Source organism: Triticum aestivum, chromosome 2A (genome assembly GCF_018294505.1).
Source record: "Triticum aestivum cultivar Chinese Spring chromosome 2A, IWGSC CS RefSeq v2.1, whole genome shotgun sequence".
Lineage (NCBI taxonomy): Eukaryota > Viridiplantae > Streptophyta > Magnoliopsida > Poales > Poaceae > Triticum > Triticum aestivum.
Genome location: NC_057797.1, coordinates 444,087,866 through 444,100,379, shown reverse-complemented (window position 1 = coordinate 444,100,379; position 12,514 = coordinate 444,087,866).

The window sequence follows — 12,514 nt, the reverse complement described above, 5'->3', positions numbered from 1 at the left end:
CACACCACATCACACACACCCAAAACCGGATACAAAGACGTTGAAAACAGCAACACCGCCCCAATAAACTCCTAGCAAATATCATATGATACACTAAGAGTAACTCCAATGGGGCGACCCATTTCGTCCGCCGCCGTCCGTTTGGGTCGGCGCGGACAAAAGAGGCGGCACAACGCGCCGACCCATATTCAAATCGTACCCGCTCCGCGTCCGCGCCGATGCATTTGCGGCCCAAATTTGCGCCCCAAATGCGTCGGCGCCGACGCGGAACGGACGCCTCGCGCGCTTTCTCGCTGTCCGTCGCGTCCCCACCTGGCGGCCGTCCAACTTCGACGGGCAACATTATTTATGACGACCGCCCACCTTGGGCCCACGCATCAGTGACGGCGGTCGTCCTTTTTTAAGCCAGGCGTGCGGCGGGGCTGTCCTTATCCATTGCCACTCGCCCCCATCCCAATCTGGTCACCCCTGCCCCCACGCCGGCGACAACCCTAGCCACCGCCAGCATGGGCTTCTTCTTCGGCATCGGCAGCGGCGGCAAGGGCAAGGCCCCCGCCCGCCATTCCCCTTCCCTCCCCGCCCTCCCCGCCCCGCTGCGCGCTCCCCGGCAGAGGCAGCGCATCAATGTGCCGGTGCACCAGCCCGAGTGGCACTGGCAGCACCGCGTGCCTCTGCCGTACCCCGACACGACGCTGCCGCATGATTGGCATTTGGATCCGGAGAGGATCCCAGTGTCGGCGCCGCCACAGACGGCTAGGGCCCATGCGGAGGAGGTGCGCCGCCGGCGGGCGTGCTGACGCCAGAGCAGCGCGCCTTACCGCACTACGCCGTCGACTCGCCCTACTGGGCTCGATGGTTCGCCTTCGAGCACGAGAAGGCGAGGCGACGCGGCGTTCGCGGCGTCGACCGCAGCCTGCCGGCGTCCCCGCTCGTCATCCGTGACGAGGACCAGGCGGCCATTAAGGAGAGCGAGGAGGAGGAGCGGTGGAGGGAGGCGGATGAGGCGGCTTTCCAGGCTGCCATGGCGGAGGCCATGGCCCTCTCCACGGGGGGCGACTGTGTCCCCGCCCAAAACCGAGCCAGAGGAGCCGGCCCCTCTCGAGCGCTACTCCTGGACCGGAGTAGTGCGCAAGTGGGTCAGTGCTCCGCCGATCTGGCTCGGGCGACGGAGAAGTAGGAGGCGGCCTACCTCGACCACTGGCGTCGCGTTCGGCTGGCCGAGGAGCGCCGGGAGGGCGAGCGCCTGCAGATGCTCGAGCGTGAGGCCGAAGAGGAGGCGCGCCAGGCCCACGCAGCGGCAGCGCATGTAACGCCCTCGATGCGGCTATATTTCCCACGTGTCGAAGCACGACTTAGAGGCATAACCGCATTGAAAGCAATGTCGCAAGTGAGGTAATCTTCACACAACCCATGTAATACATAAGGGAAAGAGATACATAGTTGGCTTACAATCGCCACTTCACGCAATACATGAATAAAGCATTACATCAACCAGATACAATCAAGGTCCGACTGCGGAACCAAAATAAAAGAAAACTACCCCAAAAGCTACACAGATCCCCGATCATCCCAACTGGGCTCCACTACTGATCAACTGGAAACAGAACATAACCGCATTGAAAGCAATGTCGCAAGTGAGGTAATCTTCACACAACCCATGTAATACATAAGGGAAAGAGATACATAGTTGGCTTACAATCGCCACTTCACACAATACATGAATAAAGCATTACATCAACCAGATACAATCAAGGTCCGACTGCATAACCAAAATAAAAGAAAACTACCCCAAAAGCTACATAGATCCCCGATCATCCCAACTGGGCTCCACTACTGATCAACTGGAAACAGAACCACATAGCGGACACAATCTTCATCGAACTCCTCCTTGAGCTTGGTTGTGTCACCTGCACGGTTCAACGGCACCTGCAAGCTGGTTTTGGAAGTATCTGTGAGTCACGGGGACTCGGCAATCTCACACCCTCGCGATCAAGACTATTTAAGCTTATGGGTAAGGTAAAGGTATGAGGTGGAGCTGCAGCAAGCGACTAGCATATTTGGTGGCTAACATACGCAAAAGAGAGCGAGAAGAGAAGGCAAAGCACGGTCGAGAATCTATGATCAAGAAGTGATCCTGGACTACTTATGTTCAAGCATAACTCCAACACCGTGTTCACTTCCCGGACTCCGTCGGAAAGAGACCATCACGGTTACACACACGGTTGATGCATTTTAATTAAGTTAAACTTCAAGTTTTCTACAACAGGACATTAACAAATTCCCATCTGTCCATAACCGCGGGCACGGCTTTTGAAAGTTCAAATCCCTGTAGGGGTGTCCTAACTTAGCCCATCACAAGCTCGCACGGGCAACGAAGGATATTCCTTCTCCCAAGACAATCCGACCAGACTCGGCATCCCGGTTACAAGACATCCTCGACAATGGTAAAACAAGTTCAGCAAGACCACCCGCTATGCCAACAAATCCCGATAGGAGCTGCACATATCTCGTTCTCAGGGCACACCGGATAAGCTAAAACGTACGGGAGCTAACGTAACCCAAGTTGCCAAGGGACGGCTGTCAGGACCCCGACTCGATGCCACATAGGTCTAGCATGTAACACCTCATATCACTTTGCGGCCTCACGCATGGTATTCCCACGGGTGTCGCCTTACCTTTGCCCGGGACCGTTTGCGCCTTTTGGCTCACGTATATGATAGTGTCGCTAGCATCCATATGATAAAGAGCCCGGGCTGACATGACTAGTCGTAAACCCAAAGTGGCACAGACTTACAGGGACAGGCATCCATGACCCAGCTTCGAACGTGTCGGTCATCAGCAAATGGGTCCGGGCTGTAGCACTGGGCTAGCAGGACTTCGGTAAACCGGGCTGTAGCGGGCTAACAGGACTCCGGTACTCAAAGCGTGACATTTCCCCGAAGGGACAGACACAGGAACGAAGAAGGACACATGCCGGCCAGCCTAAGTGTTCCGGAGCAGTAGCAAGCTACCATGGCTCAGTGAAACACTAGGAGACATTTCCCGGTAAGAGAGGCTACTAAAGATAAACAACTAGATGGTCAGATCCCACACATACCAAGCATTTCAATAACATACACACAATATGCTCGATATGTGCAATACAACATGGCATCACAAAATGACTCTACGACTCAAGTAGTTTATTCAATAGGCTCCGAGGAGCGAGATATTACAAACATGGGTCTCACGACCCAACAATCAGAGCATACAAGTCAAAGCACAAGCGGAAGCTATCATGTCTGAGTACAGACATCTATAAATGAAAAAGGCTGAGAAGCCTGACTATCTATCAGATCCTGCCGAGGGCACAAGATCGTAGCTGAGGTATCAAGCTAAACGTCGAAGTCCAAGCGGAACTACTAGTGAGACTGAAGTCTCTCTGCAAAACATAAAATAGGCAAACGTGAGTACAAATGTACCCAGCAAGACTTACATCAGATCTATCTACATATGCATCATTATCAACAAAGGGGATGGTGGAGTTTGACTGCAGCAAGCCAGCTTTGACTCGGTGGCTATCCTAAACTACGACTGCAAGCAACTCTTTTGAGGTGGCGCACACGAGTCCACATATTCACCAACCAATACACCACTATGGATCCGCTCCCGTCTCCCTACGAGAACGCCATCCATAGCACTCACGCTTATCTTGCGTATTTTAGAGTATCCACTTTCACTTGTCTATGAACTGATATAAGCAACCCAGAAGTCCTTTTCCGCGGACACGGCTATTCGAATAGATCATATTAACCCTGCAGGGGTGTACTTCTTCACACACGCTCTCACCACTTACCGTCGTTTACACGACATGTACTCGGCAACCTTCAAGCGGAAGCCCAACGTGGGTGTCGGCCACGACCTACCTAATCACCTAAGTCTCTAGTCCAGGTTTATCGCCTATTCGGGTTCCATCCATGAGGAGATCCGGCCGGAGTTTCGCTCACAGCCCCAAACGATGTGAACAGGGTTCCCGAGACACCAAACGGGCGCCCGGTACACCGTGCCACGTGCCTACCGCATCACAGCCCACCCCTACGGTCAGCGCTGCCCACGGCCTCCAGCATACTACAAACACCAGAAACTACTTGCAACTCCTGGACAGAGGACAAGGGTGATCAAGAAGCCGAGAGGGTCCATTGGTTTCGGGCCCAATGCGTGGTAGTAGCTGAATCATGGATCACAAACACAGAACTCAGTTCCTGAGGACGGCTACAATGAGACAACCCACCATGTACTCCTACATGGCCTCTCACCGCTACCTTTACCAAATCGTGTTCACACACTTAGCTCTCACACAGTAGGACATGTTCACACGCCTCTGATTCATCCCCGATGAATCAGACCTGACTCAACTCTAAGCAATAGCAGGCATGACAAACAAACATGAATGAGTAGGCACATCAGGGCTCAAACAACTCCTACTCATGCTAGTGGGTTTCATCTATTTACTGTGGCAATGACAGGTCATGCAAAGGATAAAGGGGTTCAGCTACCGCAGCAAGTAACAGATGAATCGGTGTTGTCCTAATGCAGTAAAAGAGAGCAGGAGCGAGAGAGTAGGATTGTATCGGAATGAACAAGGGGGTTTTGCTTGCCTGGCACTTCTGAAGATAACATTGAGTCTTCATCAGTGTCAACGATCACATCATCGGTATCGCGTCTATCGAGAGGGGACAAATACCGGCAACACAGAAAGGAACACAATCAATGCAATGCACAATATGATGCATGCTCATGACATGGCAAAATGAATGTGTTTTGGGCTAATGCAACTAGCAACAGATTAAATGAAGTTGGTTTGAATACAAGATTCAAATTCAAACTCCATATGTGATTATTTAAATGCCCTTTAATTGATTTGCCCTAAACAGTAGTGATAAGTTGTTCTAACATGCATGAAAATGGTACAGATGGATTCCTTGAATTTTTCTGATAATTTTTCATATATAATTTATTTAATTTGGAGTTACGGTTAATTTTCTATGAATTTTAGAAGTTTTAGTTATTTTCTGGAATTTCCTGAATATAATTAAATCCAGAAAATACTTATTGCGTCAGCCTGATATCATCATGACGTCAGCAGGTCAACAGGGCGCCTCCAGGTCAAACCTGACCAGTGGGGTCCACTGGTCAGTGACACTGGGGTTAATCCCGTGTTGACCCGGGCTTTGACCCACTACGGGGCCCACTGTCAGCGGCTGGTGGGGTGGCTAATGGTGGGGATTAGCGCTAAATAAGCCGCCACTTCAGCCTCGCCGGGGTTCGGCCGGCGACGACCAAACCGCGCGGCGGTGCTTCGCCGGAATGGGCTACAGGCGGCGGGAAAGCGCGCGGAGACCACCGGGGCGTAGCCCGTGCTCGTGCGCATCTAGGGGGGCCAACGGGAGGTGCGGGGGTGGCCGGGGTTCGCTGGAATGGAGCCCGAGGCGGCGCCGGAGTTCGGTGAGTGCGGGGCTGGCGCTGTGGTGCACGGGAGGGCGAGTTAGGATAGGCGTTAGACTCCTGGTGGCTTCCTGAGTGCGGTGACACGCTCCGAGACGAGCTCAAGCGGCTGTAGTGACGGCGGTGACGAGGTCAGCGGCGGCCGGAGTTCGGCCGCGGCGGAGCTATGGCCTAGAGCTCGCAAACGCGAGGGGAGAGAGAGGGGTTCTGCACGGGGGCTCACCGCGGAGCTGTAGGGAGGGTTAGTGGGCTCGGGGCGGCCGGAGTGCAGCGAATCGACGGCGACGACCTCCGGTGGCCGAGGAGGGGAACGGAGACGTGGGCGGCGATGCAGGGCGTCCGGGGCCTCGTGGCTTGGTGGAGAGGAAGACGACGTCGTGGCGGAGCTCGGAAGCGCGTCAGAGAGGAGAGGGGGTGGCTGTGGTCATGGCTACGGCGAGCGGCGCTCCCAGGTGCGTTCGGTGACGAGAGGGAGGGAGAACAGAGGAGGAGGAGGAGGTCCAGAGAGGGAGAGGCGGTCGAGGGGGGTCGAGGCCGGCTCCGTGGCGTCGCGAGGGAGTCGGGGAGGCTGCCACGGCGAAGCAGGAGGTGGCCGGCGCTCTTCGGGCGCGCGCCACGCCTCGCCTCTGCCTACTGGCAGAGGAAGAAGAGGACAAGGGGAAAGGTGGGCTGGGCCGGCTGGGGGGGGAGCTGGGCCGGGCAGGTAAGCAGGTAAGTGGCCCAGGTGGCCTCTTCTCTCTCTTTCTATTTCTGTTTTATATTTCTGTTTTCTATTTTGTTCTGTTTTGTTTTAGTTTAGTAAAATACTAAACCATTTTAATAAATTCTGTAGTTTATTATGTGGTTTGCTAAAATATATACAAAGCCACTCACAAACTTCCAGAATTATTTGGAGTCATATTTAATATATATTAAATATAAATCCAAAGAAAATAGTTATTGGATTAATTCAAATGGCCAAAATAAATATCTCTGTGACTCCAAAAATATTGGTTTAAATTTTACCTCTCACCAATATTTCCATGGAATAACAGGAACATTTTCTTGGACTCATTTGAGAAGATTTAATTGTTGGTTGTTTTTAGAGGTTTCTGAGGCTTTGAAAATTCCTCAATTCAATTTCATTTGAATTTAAACATGATGCTCACATGAGGCTAACCTAGAGCAATGCCTGAAGCTAGGGATGTGACAACTCACCCCCACTAAACAAGAATCTCGTCTCGAGATTCAAGCGTAGGGTAAGGTGAAGGGGAACGCAACTAGTACAATCTTCACGATCCAGGTTGCACTTCAGTTGAACGTTGATTCGATCACCATCATTGTCTTGAAGTCTTGCTCTGAGAACTCCAACTAACATAACAACGAGAGGGGAAGGGGACTCTAGAAGGACTGATCTTTTCGAAGATCGAACAACTCAGGATTAACTCACGGAATGAGACATAGGACCATCTCTCGGGTTGAGACACGAGATACACATCAAGAGGGGTGGAAAAAAACGGATGACGAAAGTTCACTAGGTGGACAACAATTCCACACTTAAGAAGGTGGTAATCGGTTGTCAACGTAGCGAGGAGTTGAGTTGCCATGATACCACAACGAGACACCTTCGGAACCGTGACTCGTAGATATCTCCCCTTAAGTGGAAAAAGAATTACCTTTGATTCAGAGATCATTGAAACTCTTTATACCAACTTAAGGCAAATCATAATCGATCATTTAGAGGGGTTCGATAGAATGGCATACTCAAACTTGGATGATGTGGATTACCTTGTTGAAGACAACGTAATGGATGAATTTTGCTTATCACCAGAAATGGAAGAGACCCATGGTAGAATGGCACATTGGCGGTGCAAGCTGGGAACAAAATGCAAATGCTGGGAATGATTCTGGTAACTGGGGAAGAACCCAACAATAGAGAGTGAATTCACTGTTGAAGTGGTTATAGCATAACCGAGGAAATCTGGGGCAATCCCAGCTAGTGCCGATGATAAGACGTAGCGCTTGTGCGTGCTCTCAAGAACTTGAGCATTTCCACAATCATCACGGTTTTATCAACAACCGCGTCAAGGGTGCTGACAACACAACATACTACCATGATGAATAGCGATGGACGATGCAGATGCGAAGGAGGATAACACTTTCTCAGATTTCACCTTAGCGAGGCCAAGCAAATAAAATCTAGATGATCGACCGAGAGACATTTAGCACTCCGCTTCTAATGTTCTCCTTGATGTGCTAGTATAACCCATTCATAGATATGGTTTGATATCTAAAACATCAAGTAAAAGGTCGGACTTCGGGAACACAAAAATCCATAGGGGCAACTAGGGAGTAAATCCTACGAAATCCCTAGGGGGGGAGTGGCCAACTTCTTCAATCAAGATACTACAATAATAGGTCTTCCGGCTGGGTGTGTTGGCCATGACATCCACTTTATCGGTTATCGCGAGACCAATATTATAGTTCTTGGGAAATGTTCCAAACCATCATATCTGCCTGAGATTCAGATCTGGTTGGTGTCAGGATATTCCAGACTCATCGAGTCTAGGAAGAAAAACGAAAGTTTGCAACACAAATCGACGAGATGACGTTGCGGGATTCTCGGGAGATGAACTACGATAGCAAGCTCCAAAACATGAGCTGGTTCTGCTACAAACATGTGAACACGCTGTCCCAGACAAACATGACCACGTGGTAGTCTTATAATAAAACACTACCGAGTTCTGGTTGGGAACCATAATCGAGGATATGGAAGTCTTGTGCATGACCTAGGATTAGCACATCAACTCCTTTTCCGTGAACAAAACAATCAGTGGCTTGGTGTGCTAGGGTATACATATGGAATGGAGGTTGCAAGTCTCCGAACCACAGAATTCTTCGCACGTGTGCATGACTGATTTAGAATGGTTCCAAGAAAACAACATTGACTTTCTCGAATCCACGGCGGCAACTTGCATCAGATGCACATGAATTAAAGGAAGTCACTACCTTCATCCAAACATATGCTTCATGAGCTAGCATGAACAAATGCTCTCAAAAATTTCCAACACTAGCTTAATGTTCAACAAAATTATGGAGGAGATAAGGATGTTGTCAATGGGCTCAACAACAATTCATCTAGGTTTCCTTTTAAAAGGAATTCCATAGTTAAGTGAACACGGTGATAGCATTGGTCAGACCAAAGATATAATGGTGTATGCTCGAGGAATCAACCACGAGTAAGACAACATTACGAATATCGTTGGTTCTGATTTGATTTGACGATAGCCCACACTCAAATCAAAGGATTGATAAGACAATAGATCCAGCAACTGATCACAGGGACCAATCGATGAAGATATCATCTTTCTTCAACACACACTACACAAGAATATCCCTTTGGAACGAACTAAGTCAGGCAAGCTTTTATCTTCCAACTCTCCAAGTCGTTGTCTAACTTAACCAACTAGCTCAGGGATATCCAACACAGATTCTTGGAGAAGGATGGTTCACAAAAACCAACTTGATCACGAGCTCAACATAGCGGTCAGGTGACAACCTGGTAATACTTCTGAGAAGATATTCAGAGAATCACGAGCCACCGGTATGTTACTAAGCTCGAGAACAATCTTGCTTTTCAGGGCAAGACGATATGATCAATAGAGTAAGAATTTGAAATAATCCTAACTCATCGATCGAGGAGTGAACCAGGAGAATGGACTAGGTAGCACGATCAATCTTAGAATGATGATTCAATAACCAACACACTAAGAATGAAATTATTGTCCTTTAACTACCAAGCAACGAGGTTGCTGGGAGTATTGATTTCACACATCACAATTCATTTGTCGGTATTCCGGTTACGATAACACAGGAACCGAGGAATGAACAGTGATGGCAAGAAGTATCACTGTACCAAGAGTTCATAGGATGGTGTGCAATTCCTATAACAATCTCGATATAAATATGTAATACTCCAAGGTAGAGCAGAACAAAAGCTGGATTAGCAATTTGATCTGCGGAGCACAACTTCTTTGACCCAATCCTGGATATGGTGAGGTACTGGAGTTTGTTTCTCCTAGTCATTCCGGAATAGAATGGCTTGACAGACCACAAGAGTCATAGGCATCGATGAACGAACGCACGCATACTCTTGACTATCAGTTGATAGACGAGGGTCAGAATGCAACTAAAGAGAACAACTCAAAGGAACATATAACTTTCTGAGTTGTGGATGCATAGATTAGTATGTCGAACCAAGTTCAACATATTTCTTCCGGATAACCCATGCAGAAAGGTAGAACTGGCAGAGTCACGATTTATGAATGGAGAACTCATCAAGAATAATCCTGTTGTGATATTTCAGTTCAACGAGGAACTTCTGCCATAAGTAGTTCATGGTATTTGGAAGAAGAAGATACCACGGACTTTAAGGACTATCGCAAAGGTTACTAATATCCTAAAGGAACTAGCAAACACTATCAACATGAAGTAAGTAGAGTGAATCTCGGGTTCAAAGCCCAAGGAGTAGAATACCTACTACTAAGTGGCATCACGGGATGCTTTCGAGAATAAAAGCCAGAATCATCACACTGGGACACAAAACATTGCTAGATTACTAGGTGACTCCCTAAAACACCTAGGGTCATAATAATAGCTCCAACATATATGTCAAGGCAATAATTTACCTCAACTCACCGATTAGTGTGGTTAATCTGGCCCAAAGGAACATCGGAATGGGAGGAAGGAATTTTGCAAATGCTTCAGACTATTCAGAAACGTGGGGTGACTCGGACAGCATAACGGCTGTAAATGCTCAGAAAAGATTTGAGACATTCACAAAAATGGTGGCATAACCACTCAAAGGCACAATATCAAGGTTTCGAGATCAACAATTTAACATACGGAAGTAATAGGAACTGAAACGAGGCTTAAGTCCAACAATTCTATAGGTCTACGGATTGGTAACACGTGATCCTAATAGAAAGAAGAGATAGCCTAGTTCTTAATCCCCGCAGGAAAGATAAGATGACTCAGATCAGAAGGGCATGAGGTATAAGGAGTAAAAAGAGCCTTACGTTCCATCCCACAATCAATTCCCTTATATAACTAAAGAATTTCTAGACTCAACTTCGACCAGTTTGGCTTGGTAATCCTACAGGCAGTCAAGCTCTGATACCAACGCTGTCAGGACCCCGACTCGATGCCACATAGGTCTAGCATGTAACACCTCATATCACTTTGCGGCCTCACGCATGGTATTCCCACGGGTGTCGCCTTACCTTTGCCCGGGACCGTTTGCGCCTTTTGGCTCACGTATATGATAGTGTCACTAGCATCCATATGATAAAGAGCCCGGGCTGACATGACTAGTCGTAAACCCAAAGTGGCACAGACTTACAGGGACAGGCATCCATGACCCAGCTTCGAATGTGTCGGTCATCAGCAAATGGGTCCGGGCTGTAGCACTGGGCTAGCAGGACTCCGGTAAACCGGGCTGTAGCGGGCTAACAGGACTCCGGTACTCAAAGTGTGACATTTCCCTGAAGGGACAGACACAGGAACGAAGAAGGACACATGCCGGCCAGCCTAAGTGTTCCGGAGCAGTAGCAAGCTACCATGGCTCAGTGAAACACTAGGAGACATTTCCCGGTAAGAGAGGCTACTAAAGATAAACAACTAGATGGTCAGATCCCACACATACCAAGCATTTCAATAACATACACACAATATGCTCGATATGTGCAATACAACATGGCATCACAAAATGACTCTACGACTCAAGTAGTTTATTCAATAGGCTCCGAGGAGCGAGATATTACAAACATGGGTCTCACGACCCAACAATCAGAGCATACAAGTCAAAGCACAAGCGGAAGCTATCATGTCTGAGTACAGACATCTATAAATGAAAAAGACTGAGAAGCCTGACTATCTATCAGATCCTGCCGAGGGCACAAGATCGTAGCTGAGGTATCAAGCTAAACATCGAAGTCCAAGCGGAACTACTAGTGAGACTGAAGTCTCTCTGCAAAACATAAAATAGGCAAACGTGAGTACAAATGTACCCAGCAAGACTTACATCAGATCTATCTACATATGCATCATTATCAACAAAGGGGATGGTGGAGTTTGACTGCAGCAAGCCAGCTTTGACTCGGTGGCTATCCTAAACTACGACTGCAAGCAACTCTTTTGAGGTGGCGCACACGAGTCCACATATTCACCAACCAATACACCACTATGGATCCGCTCCCGTCTCCCTACGAGAACGCCATCCATAGCACTCACGCTTATCTTGCGTATTTTAGAGTATCCACTTTCACTTGTCTATGAACCGATATAAGCAACCCAGAAGTCCTTTTCCGCGGACACGGCTATTCGAATAGATCATATTAACCCTGCAGGGGTGTACTTCTTCACACACGCTCTCACCACTTACCGTCGTTTACACGACATGTACTCGGCAACCTTCAAGCGGAAGCCCAACGTGGGTGTCGGCCACGACCTACCTAATCACCTAAGTCTCTAGTCCAGGTTTATCGCCTATTCGGGTTCCATCCATGAGGAGATCCGGCCGGAGTTTCGCTCACAGCCCCAAACGATGTGAACAGGGTTCCCGAGACACCAAACGGGCGCCCGGTACACCGTGCCACGTGCCTACCGCATCACAGCCCACCCCTACGGTCAGCGCTGCCCACGGCCTCCAGCATACTACAAACACCAGAAACTACTTGCAACTCCTGGACAGAGGACAAGGGTGATCAAGAAACCGAGAGGGTCCATTGGTTTCGGGCCCAATGCGTGGTAGTAGCTGAATCATGGATCACAAACACAGAACTTAGTTCCTGAGGACGGCTGCAATGAGACAACCCACCATGTACTCCTACATGGCCTCTCACCGCTACCTTTACCAAATCGTGTTCACACACTTAGCTCTCACACAGTAGGACATGTTCACACGCCTCTGATTCATCCCCGATGAATCAGACCTGACTCAACTCTAAGCAATAGCAGGCATGACAAACAAACATGAATAAGTAGGCACATC